Below are 13206 nucleotides of genomic sequence, written 5' to 3'. Positions count from 1 at the left end.
AGGGCCATCCTAGCTCCAGACACAAGCATATGCTATTCCCTGACTCCTGCTAGGACTTTGCATACAGTATCCCTCAGCCCTTGTACTCCCCTCTCTTGAAACTCATGGATCCTCCTCACCATCCAAGGGCTGCTTTCCCCAGAAAAGCTTCCCCAACTGCCTCTGGCTGAAGGGGATTTTGCTTTCCCATGAGGGCTTTTCCTATAGCACTTACTCATCCCATCCTCCTCCAAGAGATCAAATATGTCCACCTTGCACATTGACAAACATTTGTTTCCTTCTTCAGTAGTAAAGATCGCTCTTCAGTTATTTTTACCCCACACGGAGACTAACATAGTGCCTGCCACCTAACAGGAATTCAGCATATACTATTGGGTGAATGATCTGCCTGTATGCTTTCTGAGACCATAATGAAATAGGATGGAAAAGAGAACTGAGAAATTTACTTCAGGAAGTCACAAATCTCCAAATTCAGAAACTTGAGTTTATCAGGGTAAATTTCTTTGATATAGGCACATTGGCTTTAATTAAAAGTTCATTGAGACATGTTGCTGAGTAGCTATATAAAAGATAAACATGGTGGAGTAATTTAAGAAATAGAGAAGTCTGCAAACTGTTTGACTTAACATGTCACTATTGCTTTTAGGTTGAACTTATTACCTCAGATAATAAATTGCATTGTAATAAACGAGTGAAGGAATCAAGTTTTCAGCAGGATATTGTTTAAGACTGGTGGCTATCAAAATTAGCCCGTAACCAAACAGATTTTGTAGTAACATACAAGAAATGTGGACAGCATCATCTTTTTCTCCTAAATGGAACTTAAGTTAATCAACCATTTTTTAACATAAGCAAACTCCATAATGATGACTCCCCCATCACCTTTGGCAATTGAGACTGGCCCTCTACAAAGCTCAATGAGCTACACTTCATATCATCTCTCCTCGTTTTCTGCTGCCTGGAGAATCAGACAGCAGCATTTAAGGAGTCAGCCAGTCTGATGACTCAGCTCATAAAACAATGTGTGGCCACAAAGATGATGTTTATCCAGGATGGGGGCTCTCATGACTGAAGTCAGCAAGCAGTAGGCAAGTGGTACGTGATGCTCATTCTCCCAAGAGCTTTTGGCCATGGTGCCAGAACAGCACTCACTTCCCTCTCACATCAGTTGATCTCATCTGGTGCTCTGTCCAAGCAGAATGATGGAAAAACTTCAGAGAAATGCCATGGGTATTGAGGCAAGTCCAAGTGACATGCAGGTGATAGTAGTGACATTCTGCTTTCTCTTCATCAAGAGGTGCTGCATCTAGAGCTTATGCCCTTCTGTAGCACAGGGACAGGTGGATAGGAGGCTCAGAACACATGTTATCCAGCTCTTCCCTGCTGGGTTCATCTAGGAATGGGTCTGCTCTGGTTAATAAAGCATCTACAGAGCTGGTTTCCTTCATGGCAGAAAGACACCCAAGCTAGTCTCACTTCACTGCCACCTCTTATGTTCCCCCAAACCAACACTTTTTAGGAAACCTTCTCTCAGGAGGTAACACTGGAATAAAGGGCTAACAGAATAGGTTAACACAGAGATGGCCAACAAAGTTAGGGTCCTTTCAGGTGAAGAGACCTAAGTGACTAAGATATTATTAGTATTTTCCTTTAAATTTTGTTACATCTGAATATCTTTGCAGTGGGGAGGGGATAGGGAAGAGTGTGAAAAAGAGACAGATTAGGCAATGCAATGTTTCATTATTTTCCCTAAAAGACAAACTTTAACCATCTGTTCCTATTTTACCAACCCATTCAAAATATTATTAAAATGCAGATTCCTTGCAGTTAGCCAGGGTCTTTCAAATGAGAAGTGACCAAAGCTTCCCTGATTTCAGCCTCTGGAGACTGACATGGCACTTCCGGATGGGCTGTAGCTATCGAGCCCCACCGTAGGAAGCACCTCCGGATATGTCACAGGCTCCTCAGCACCTTCTTCCTGCCTACTCAAGACTGTGAGTTAGGGCTTCCCTGGTGGCGCAGTGGTTGAGAGTCCGCCTGCCAATGCAGGGGACGCGGGTTCGTGCCCCGGTCCGAGAAGATCCCACATGCCGCGGAGCGGCTGGGCCCGTGAGCCATGGCCGCTGAGCCTGCGCGTCCAGAGCCTGTACTCCGCAACGGGAGAGGCCACGACAGTGAGAGGCCCGCGTACCGCAAAAAAAAAAAAAAAAAGACTGTGAGCTACCTGAAAACAGTCTTCTTTTTTTGGCTTCCTCAGTGCCTTACACACAGGATCTGACACACAGTAGGTAAATATTGCTTGAATGAATGCATTAGTGAATAAGTGTTTTTTCCAGAAATATAAATCTTTGTTCCAATATGGTTTTTGTTTGTTTGTTGTTTGTTTCTGGCGAGGAAAGTAAAAGGAGATAGAATCAAAAACAAGATACCCCCAGGAGGAGGAGCAAGTTGATGGAAGCTTGACATCACTTAGTTCACCTTTCCCTTTGTGGGGAAATAACTGTGCTCTTGAATTTCTGCACTAAGTCACCAAGGAGGACTTGAAATTTAAAACCTTGGGGAGTAATTAGCAACAAAACGTTCTAATGTCAAGAAGTGAATTTTATGGGACCGTATTTGTAATATTAATTGGACTTCTGTGTAGCCAAAGGGTGAAATTATTGCTCCAATACAAATAGGCCCAAAAGAGAAAAACAGCCCACAATAGCACAGATATTGCAAATCAGGACAGAGGTAATTTCTCTACATTTAAAAAGCAACCAACTGCAGTGCCTTTACCATTTCGCTTGAGTTAAGCACAAAACAAAGACTGTTTGGTGTAGCACCACCTACCCCATCTCTGAACTGCTGTGGGGCTGGGGCTAGAAAGGGAACTCAGACTTTGTTCCCACCAGCTCCTCATACGTTTCACCTTGAAGTATGGGAAATTTTAATCATTCATCCACCAAATATTTATTGAGCACCTATTATGGAACAGGTCCAGAGCAGAAGATGTTCAGTCTTTCCCGTCACAGAGTTTAACCGTCTAGTTGGGGGGAAGAAACACTGAACCAATTATCGCACAAGCGAATCTCTAATTAGAGACATAAGTACTAGGACAGAAGAGTGCACTTACAAAGGGAGCATCCACCAAGGAAACTGACCTGGCTTGATAAGTCAGGGAAGACTTCCTGGAGGAAATGATGTTTAAACTGGAACCTGACAATTCAGACGAATCAGCCAAGTAAAGTAGGAGAGAATGTGCTCTAGGCAGAGGGAGCAGCATTTGGGGAGGTAGGTCAGGTGAGGAAGGAGTTCGATGTCTCTGAAGAATGGAAAGGCCAGTGTGACCAGGATGTGATGAGTGAGCAAGCAAGTAAGTGGAGAGTGGGGAGAGATGTGGCTAGAGTGAGAGGCAGGGCCAGGCCTTGGGACCCTGCTGGGTCCCATGACATTGGGGTACCAACCATTGCCAGGCCTTGGGTCAGAAGCAGAGATGAAAGATGTAAGATCCCTCAAGGAGATCCTGGGCTTATTGGGGGGAAAACCCAAGCAAAGGCCCACCACCTTGAGTGCTGGGCTCAGAGGCACCACTGTGTATTCCCATTCCTCTGAGTACCCGACAGAGGATGTGCAGAACCACTCCCCACCCAGGACCACTCCAGGCTTCCCTCTCCTCTTTGAGCCAATCCTTCCTTAATTCTTAAGGTGGCACACCTAAGCAGAGGCTCAGCTCTCATCTCCCAGGCTCAAAGGGGAAGAGTAACTTACCTCGTACAGAGCCACTCCCCAGAGACTAGGAGGGGCCCCACAGCTTCAACTGCAACCTCAACAGTTTGCTTGTCCCCCACAGCCCTGCCCATGCTGAGGGTCTAGGGAAAGAATATCACCAAACATTCCAAGAAGAACTGGCCCTGAATCTGATCAGGGACCGCTTCTAATCTCTTTCTTGAGGAACATTTAGAAGAGGACGCAAAAACAAAAACAGAAACCCTCTAAAGAACTCTCTCCTGAGAGCACACCTTGAATGAGTACTCAGAACGTGCAAGATCCTGACCCAGGAAGCAGCAGCACCAATACTCACAGTGTTGCCACTGAAGATGAACAACTCTAAGAGATGGAGACTATTTTGTTCTCCAATTAGCACTGAAGGTGATGGATAACAATTTATCATATGCAGTCATGAATCATGGAATGATCATGAAATTGACTCGGACCCGGAAACCTGCCATGCCAAGAGCCATGGCAATTTTTCCCTGTCACCAGGTGGCCCCTGACAAAACCCCAACCCACACTAAGCCTGCCCCAACCCCAGCCCTAACCTGTCACTTGAGGCTGCTGCCAGCCCTTGAGTTTTTCAAGTTGTAAGTGACCAAGCAACAGCAAATAGAGTTTAAAGGCTCTGGGTTCACATCCGGCTCCAGACACTTCCCAGCTGGGTGACCCCAGTTTCCTCCTCTGTCAAGTGGGAATAATAACGGCTTCTATATCAGGGACGCTTATGAGGATAATCCGTGGGAAGCTTTTAACACAGAGCCTACCAGAGGGTAATTGTTCACTCAACACTGGAACCTTGCTCCTACCCCATCAGCTCAGATTGCTTCCCGGAAACGCTGGGTCTCCTTGCATTTGCGGAACCTACTTCTTCTCCAAGCCAGCCTGTAAGAGCTGATTCCATCCAGCTGGGCTGGCCTCCTGCATCCGCCTCTCACCAGCCAGCACTTGGCTCAGCCCCAGCCCCTTCTCTCTATTTAACACCAAAAGGTATTGATTTCCCTGAGCTATTTCCATCATGCAACACACTTGAGAACCGCATATCCCGTCAGTTCTCCTCCATGACCATCATACCCCCTGCTCATAGCCAGTTTCCCTACAGCCTCAGCTGCCAAGGCTGAGGTATGTTTGATTTTGCACTGGTTTAAAGGTCAAACATGAATCCCTCCCCATTATTGTACTGTGTCTTGTCACACAGACTCTCTCTGTTTCATGCATTAGTCACAGTTTTGCTATCAAATTAAATATTCCTCGGTGGTTATTTTTAGAGAAGTTTTTTTCTAACTCTACATGGTGCAGTGATGTGTGTGCACCCACATTTCTGGAATCCAAGCATCACCAGGTGGGCTCCAAATTGTGTGAGGGCTCAAATTCTTCTAGAAAGCAGTAGCCAATGGAGCCGTGGTTTGTAACCTATGTCCATGGAATCCCCTGCCCAGGTGAAAATAATTAAACCCCCAGACCTTGGACAATCCAATCATTCATCAATCAGTCCAGTAAACGTCCAAAGGAGACTCTTAGCACAATTGTGAGTTAAGCAAAGCACGTCTGAGCCATCCCAACTACTTGTTTGGCTCTCTACTCATTCCACCAAGAGTAATTGCACTTCCATGCCCTGCACCTCCATGGAAGCCTGCCCTCAGGAAAGGGCCTGTTGCCCTCTTGACCGAGGCCTGAGTGAATGACAGTGGTTACATCCCTGCCAACTCCCATAGGGTCTCCATCGACTCAGGCCAGCTTTGATAGAGAAATGAGGCCCTCAGAATGAATTTCAAACTTTGCTGGGGTGTGTGTAAAGGGAGGAGGAGGGGTTTGCTAAAAGCAAGTCCTCTTCACCCACTTGAAGGCGCCGCAAGGATAAGAAGTTATGCATACCTTAGCCTTGAGGAGCTCATGCAGTTGAAGCAACAAAATCCACTGAAAGTGTCTAGAAAATAATTCAAGACAAGATTTAGCACTTCTCCCTGGGAATGGACTGTGGGGGAGGGGTGGATTTCTCACTTCCTTCCATGTGTGGGTCCCCACTGGCTGTGCTACCCCAGTCCTCACTCACCCAGGGCAAGTGAGACTGGGGAACAGGGAAGAGGTCAGCCTAGTTCTGGGCTCAGTTCACAGGTCCATTTGTCCTCACTCTAAGCTGCTTCCTCCCCCCAGCTTTCATCAGTGAAGAAGGTGATACTTTGGCCTCCATCTGGGTTTTTATTTTTCGAGTTCTTCAGAAGCTGGGTGGGGGACAAGGGACTACTTATTGAGGACCCTCTGAAAGAGCCCCTGTAGACTATAAATGCTACAGACATTCAGAGGCAGGGGGGCCAAGTAGACCAGAAAAATCCAGGAAGGCTCAGCTAAGGAGGCAAGATCACAGAGGATGAGTCTGACTGAACACGGCTCAGGAGTAAAGGGGGAGGCACTCTTTTTTTTTTTAATAAACTTACTTATTTTATTTATTTATTTTTGGCTGAGTTGGGTCTTTGTTGCTGCGCGGGCTTTCTCTAGTTGCGGTGAGCGTGGGCTACTCTTCGTTGCGGTGCCTGGGCTTCTCATTGCGGTGCTTCTCTTGTTGCAGAGCACGGGCTCTAGGCACGTGGGCTTCAGTAGTTGCGGCACGTGGGCTCAGTAGTTGTGGCTCACGAGCTCTAGAGTGCAGGCTCCATAGTTGTGGCACACGGGCTTAGTTGCTCCGCGGCATGTGGGATCTTCCCGGACCAGGGATTGAACCCATGTCCCTGCATTGGCAGGCAGATTCTCAACCACTGTGCCACCAGGGAAGCCCCAAGGGGGGCACTCTTGATGGAGGTTTCACCTACCAAGGCACAGAGCAAAGGAGAAGCAAAGACATGTAGAAAGCAGTAACAAGGCCAGTGTGACTAGAGCCTGAGATTTCCTTGGGGGAAGCGGCAGGTGGGTGGAAGCAGATGACAGAATTCCTAGCAGTCAGTAGAGACAAGATTGGTCAGTTGGTCAAGACATGTTTCCCAAAGGCTCTGCCAGGTCCAGGGCAAGTGGCCAGGGGCAAAACTGATGATGGCTTAGAGGAGAATTTGTGCAGCAGGCTGAGGAGCTGCTGTGATTATTCCATGGTTCCTGATGTGGGGATGTGGGTCTGGCCTGGGGAGTGGCAGTGAAAACTGGGCAGCAGGAACTATGTGAGACCCTCAGGAGGAAGAATGTAACTGTGAAAACTGGTTGGGGCGGTGGGGGGAGGAGGGACAGTCCAGGAAGACACTAAGGATTGCTGCAGTGGGTAGGGATGGCTCTGGCAGGGCCTGGAGAGCCATTCAGAGAGCCCATCTGGTAAAGTACAAGCGTGGATCCATTGATAGGATCTGCTCCCTCCTATGAGGGGAAATAGAGCCAGTAAGTGAACATATAGGAGAATGAGCATCTTCTATAACCATCAAGAAAGATCCCTTTTTTGGCCCAACAAATAAAAAGAAAAATTTTAAATGACAGGGTGTAGGCAGTTAGGAATATGAGAGTAGCCTGCCTCATGTAGTGTTTCTCAGCGGGGTGGGTCTAGCTAAGCCCCGACCAGCAATATGGCAAGTGGGTATCACAAACTCCAATAATGTTAGTTCTGTGAAAAATGGATCCAGGGAAAGCTCCACACACATAGATATACAATGCAATACTGTCTCTAAATATTGGAAGTAACCCAAATGACCACCAGTAGGGGATGAACTAATTGAACATGGGGCATTAGCGCATATAATTTTATGCAACCAATAACAACAACGAAAGCTATATATCAACATGGAAAATGTCTATTATGTAACATTCAGTGAAAAATAATCAGGCCCAAAACTCTGTTCACAGCATGGTTATAATTATGTAAGAACAATTGCATATAGAAACAAACCAGAGTAAAATATACCAAGAAGTTAACCTTTCCCTCTTTTCTGCAATTTCTCAGTGCATATGTCTTGCTTTTATGACAAACTGACCTGTAGAAAGAGTGCAGCTTTCTCAGGAAAATAATACACATAGGCAGGACATGGAGCTGGGCAGCACTCTCGAGTCTACCCTCCCACCCTCCTTGGAGCTTATCCTTTCTGGTGATGAACATGGAGGATTTCTCGAAGCTGAACTCGTGATAGAGAGCCAGTGATAGCACTGGGCATGGATTCCTGTGCCTGCTTCATCCTCTCCACTCTCCCCAGCCTGTCTCATCTACTCATCTACCCTGGCTGGCCCAGGCCATAACTTCCAGAGCACATGGCCCACTTTTCTCTTTCCACGTGGCCAGTGAGGGCTTTGGTCCCTCAGCAGATGCCTAGAGTCCTCAAGGCTCCTCACTGGGTGCGTGGAGAAAGGCTGCCACTCCCCTTCTCTGTGCTCACTGCCTCTACTTCCATATCTACATCTCCCACCTCTCCTGTTGGGCTTTCAGCCCTATTACTCCGCAGCAATGCCTATGTTGAAGTCACCAAAGATTTTTTTTTTAAATGACGTATTGGTATTTATTGCAAAGAAACATGCTCCTCTCACAAACCTCCGGGCAAGAAGCGAAGGGCGGTTCCACCAAGGATGTTTGCGACAGAATGTCTCATGGTTGTTTCTCTGTCTTTGTCCTATTTTTCCTGCTCAGCAGCATCCAATACAGTGACTACCCCTTTCTTGGAACACTTGCTTCAAGAAACTTCAAAAAAACTGTACTCTTTTGGTTTTCCTCCTACCTCACTGTTCCCTCTCAGTCTACTCTCCTGGCTCCTTCATGCCTCCCCAATCTCTACCCCAGAATTAAGTCTCCTTTTCATCCTTCTCCACATTCTCTCCTCTCTTATCTGGTCTTGTAGCTTTAGATTCCATCTAAATCATGATGTTACCCAAAAGCTGTACCTCAAGTTCCATCATTCCAGCTGCCCTTCTGAGACCTTGAGTGTCTAATAATATCCTGAAATGAAAGTGGCCAAAGCTTCACCCTCACCCTCAATTTCCTCATCTCAAAAGACAGCATCTCCAGAACTGCCCTGGTGGCACAGTGGTTAAGACTCCACACTCTCAATGCAGGGGGCCCGGGTTCAATCCCTGGTCAGGGAACTAGATCCCGCATGCATGCCGTAACCAAGAGTTCACATGCCACAACTAAGGAGCCCACGTGCTGCAACTAAGGAGCTGGTAAGCCACAACTAAGGAGCCCTAGGGCTGCAACTAAAGGAGTATGCCTGCCACAACTAAGGAGCCCATGTGCCGCAACTAAGGAGCTGGCGAGCTGCAACTAAGGAGCCCGCCTGCCGCAACTAAGACCCGGTGCAACCAAAAAAAAAAAAAAAAAGACAGCGTCTCCATCCCTGCAGCAGCTCAAGGCAACACTCTAGCATCATCTTTGGTTCTCCTTTCCTTCCCCCACATCCATTCCACAGTGAATTCTGTAGCTCTAACTCCAAATACATCCCAGATCTCCCATCATTGCAGGTTAAACCACCCCTCTCTCTCACGTGGAATTCTGCAGCCTCCTTGTTGGCCTCCCTGCTTCCCCTTTTGCTCTTACAATTCTTCCCAGGCAGCCACAGGAATTTTTTTTTAAGTGTAAGTCACAGCATGGCATCCCTGCAGTCAATAGAATGGCCTTCCAAGAAACAAAGCCTCAGCTACTTACTCTGTCTTTCTCTGCTCTCACCACTGCTATTCTACATTGTATTAGAAGTCCCAGCCAGTGCACAGGCAAGAAAAATAAAGGCATAAAGATTGGAAAGAAAAAAGTAAAGCTCTCATTGTTCACAGGTAACATTATTGTGAATGTAGAAAACTACTAGAGCTAATGAGAAAATTTAGCATTGTCATAGAATACAGATTAATAGATAAAAATCAATTGTATTTTTGTAAACTATTCATAAAATAGTAATAAACTATTGGGAAATTAAATAATTTTTATTTCTACTTATAACAGAATCCAAAAACTAAAAATACTAGGTAGAAATTAATGTAAATTAATTAATTAATGTAAATTAATATAAAGTTAGATGTGCAAGACTATAAAATATTGCTAAGAAAAATTAAAGAAGACCTAAATAAATAGGAAGATATGCCATGTTGATGGATTGAACGTAATCAGGACAGTATGGTATTGGCAAATATATAGACAATCAATGAAAGAGAACAGAGTCCAGAACTATACACAAGCAAGTGTTTTTTTCTAAGAGTGCCATAGCAAGAAATATTTATTTTTCTTCAAGAATGCTGCTGTCTAGATATCCATATGGAAAAATATAAATCTCAATCCTGAGCTCTCACCATATTCAGAAATCAATTACAGATGGCTCATGGGCCCAAATGTAAAAGCTAAAATTATACAGATTCTAGGAGAGGAAAAAAAATTGAAGAATATCTTTGCAACTTTGGGATAAGTAAAAATTTCTTAAACAAGACATAGAAAACACTAATCATAAAAGCAAACAATGATAAACTGAATTTCAAAAAAATTTAAAACTGCTCATCAAAAGTCATAAGACAATGAGTAGGTCAGCCATAGTGTAGGAGAAAACATTCCCAACTCATATCCTTTGTCAATGGATATATATCCAGAATATATAAAGAACTCCCACAAGTCAATAATAAAAAAGATAAACAACCCAATGTTTGAAAATAAGGTACAGACTTGAACAGATATGTCAATGGCCAATAATCACATGAAAAGGTCCCCAACATCATGAGTCATCAGGAAAATGCAAACTAAAACTACAGTGAAATAACACTACATATACATCAGAATAGCTAAGCTAAAAAGGACTGATAATACCAAATGTTGATGAGGACATGGAGTAACTGGAAGTCTCATAAATTGCTGGTGGGAATGTAAAATGATACAACCACTTTTGAAATCTGGCAGTTTCTCAAAAAGTTAAATGTACACTTAATGTATATCCAGAAATTTCACTAGGTATTAACTAGCCATTTGTCTTAAGTATTTACCCAAAAGAAATGAAAGCATAATGTCCACACAAAAACTTGTACATGAATGTTCATAGCAACTTTACTCATAATAGCCAAAAACTGGAATCAAATAAACACCAAACTGTGGTATAGTCATAAAATAGAATATTCTACAGCAATAAAAAGGAACAATAAAAAGGAAAGAGCTGTTACTGCAAAAACATGGATGAATCGCAAATGAAACAAAAGAAGCCAGACACAAAAAAGCTATCTGCTTCCATACTGTATAATTTCATTTATATGAACTTCTAGAATAGGCAAAGCTTACCTATGATGATAGAAATCAGATCAGCATTCTGTGATGGGGGGTTACTGGGGACTTCCTGAGGTGATGGAAATGTTCTATATCCTGACTGGGATCCTGGTTACATGGGTATATACATTAGTCTTAAATTATCTAATTTTACATTTAAGATTTTACTTTATATAAATTATACCAAAGAATCAAACTTTGGGAGCTACTTGTTTGACTCTAATGGTGGCCAATTGACAAACCTATGGTCTGTTCTTAAAGCCCATCATAGACCCAATGCTGTTCCTTATGGAAACCAAGGTGTGGACTCAGATGCAATGTGGATGTGGTCTGGAGGGGTTGGATAAATCAGGCCTGGGAGAAAACTGCATGTATTTGATCTGATTCATTCATCAAGTCCAAGCCAGGCCTTGACTACTGGACTCAGAGTCTCAGCCCTGGAAAGCAGGAGTAGGTATAGATCTGTGCTTGGGCAGATGAACCAAGACTGCCAGGGGATGAGGCTGGAACAGGGGGCTGAAGGCTTTCTGTCCTTGGGCCTAGGACCAGGTGGTACCCTGAGGGTTTGTTTTGTGCTTGGGAGGTGGCCCTTGGCCCTCACCAAATCTGAAGCTTTCTCATCCCTGTCAACTGGTCCTGGAGGCAGCCGGTGGGAGACTGACTTCCCAATACCCAAAGTCTGAGGGATGACGTGTTCAGGAGTACATGTGTGGCCTTTGGAGAAAAGGAATCCATCTCCTTCCTCCTCCACCTGTACTCTCCTTCCTCCAGGCTGGCTGCTGGCCTCCCAACACTGTTTTCTTCTGGCTCCCTGGACACTAAACTTTTGATTCTTAGAAACTCTTCTGCATAAGTGGCAGACAACCTTCAATGTCTGTACTGCAAAAGCCATGGCAGGGCATAGGAGCCTCTGGCCTCCTGGCTGCCCCGACCCTCTGTGTCAGATCAAATGCCTCCTCCCCTCCACCTCCTACTACCCTCTTCACACTATAAATGGTCCAGGGCCCACCACTCCCTCCAGCTCAGTTGGCGTACCTCAACTCTCGAAGCAGCAGGCTCTGAGTCCTCCTGAGAACCCTGTGAGCATCACTGTGGCCATTTTATAGCAAGGAAATTGAGATTCCAAAGAGAGGAAGAAACTCGTCCAAGATCATGCACAGCAGCCAGACGCCAGCTCCAGCTCCAGGTGTTTCCTGACACCAAAAGCCCTTCTCGATACCGGAAAAGAGGGGCTGGCCTTCAACTTTCTGCAGAACCTGGAATAGGCAGTGCCAGATCTAGGACCGTGACATCCATGGAGATAAGTGTGGAAGCTATGGAAGATACTTTGGGGGAGAGGGCAGTAGGGGAGGCTTTCCTCTCCCTCTACCCCAAGGATATGGCCTACTTTTCTGAGCTCTTTTCTAGACACAGAGAGAATCCTGAGGGCTTCCTGAGCAGTGGGGAAGCCATGGTAGCCCCATGGGGCTGACATCCACTGCCAGTGAGAGACCACTAGGGGTAGCCAGCTGGGGCCAAGGTCCCCAAACAAAGTTGTGTAGCAGCATCACTCAAGGAGCCTGTAGTAAAGTAGGTGCCATTCACGCTGAGGCAGGTTCTCAAGGTAGAAGCCCCAGGGAAGTTCTGACAGGGCTGGGGGCAGAAGAACTCTGGGGTCATGGGACTAGCATGGGCTATGGATCCTGAACAGACCTGGGTCATCAGGGAGGTCTCAGCTGGAAAATGGGTAGAAGAGCACCTGCCTCTCGGGAGTGCTGCCAGGGTTACATGAACTGAGGTTTCTGGCATCCATGTGGCAATAATGTGAGTTTTTCTTCCTCCTTCCACAGGACAGGAAATCCCAGGGCAGGGGCAACCCACAGGGCTGGCAGCATGAGAACTGCTCCGCTTTTCTGGACAACTGACCTGGGACTCGTTTAAGAATGTCCCAAGGAGAGCTTGTTGAGAAGACTCTAAACAAGGGTGGGTGTGATCCAGGAACTGATGGTGACTTACATGGGAGTCACCCTGAGCTGTCCCTGAGCATCCAGCCAGGGTCCCAGTCACCCTCGCAGAGGGGCGCCTGCCCAGAGGCCATGCCACTTGAACCTGGGAGAGAGGGTCCGATGAGTTCCTCCACTCCTGCTTCATCATTCCCAATCCCCAGGTGAAGCTGCTCCAAACCTCCCAGCTTGTCACCTCCCTTCAGCCCAAGGGTCTCCAATGGCTCCCTGATGCCTCTAGAGCAGTGTGCACACTCAGCCTGGCATTTATTATCCCACCCTAGG

Source organism: Monodon monoceros, unplaced genomic scaffold (assembly GCF_005190385.1).
Source record: "Monodon monoceros isolate NGI ecotype Baffin Bay Population unplaced genomic scaffold, NGI_Narwhal_1 Super_Scaffold_3, whole genome shotgun sequence".
Taxonomy (NCBI): Eukaryota; Metazoa; Chordata; class Mammalia; order Artiodactyla; family Monodontidae; genus Monodon; species Monodon monoceros.
Note: the sequence above shows the minus strand (reverse complement) of the source record.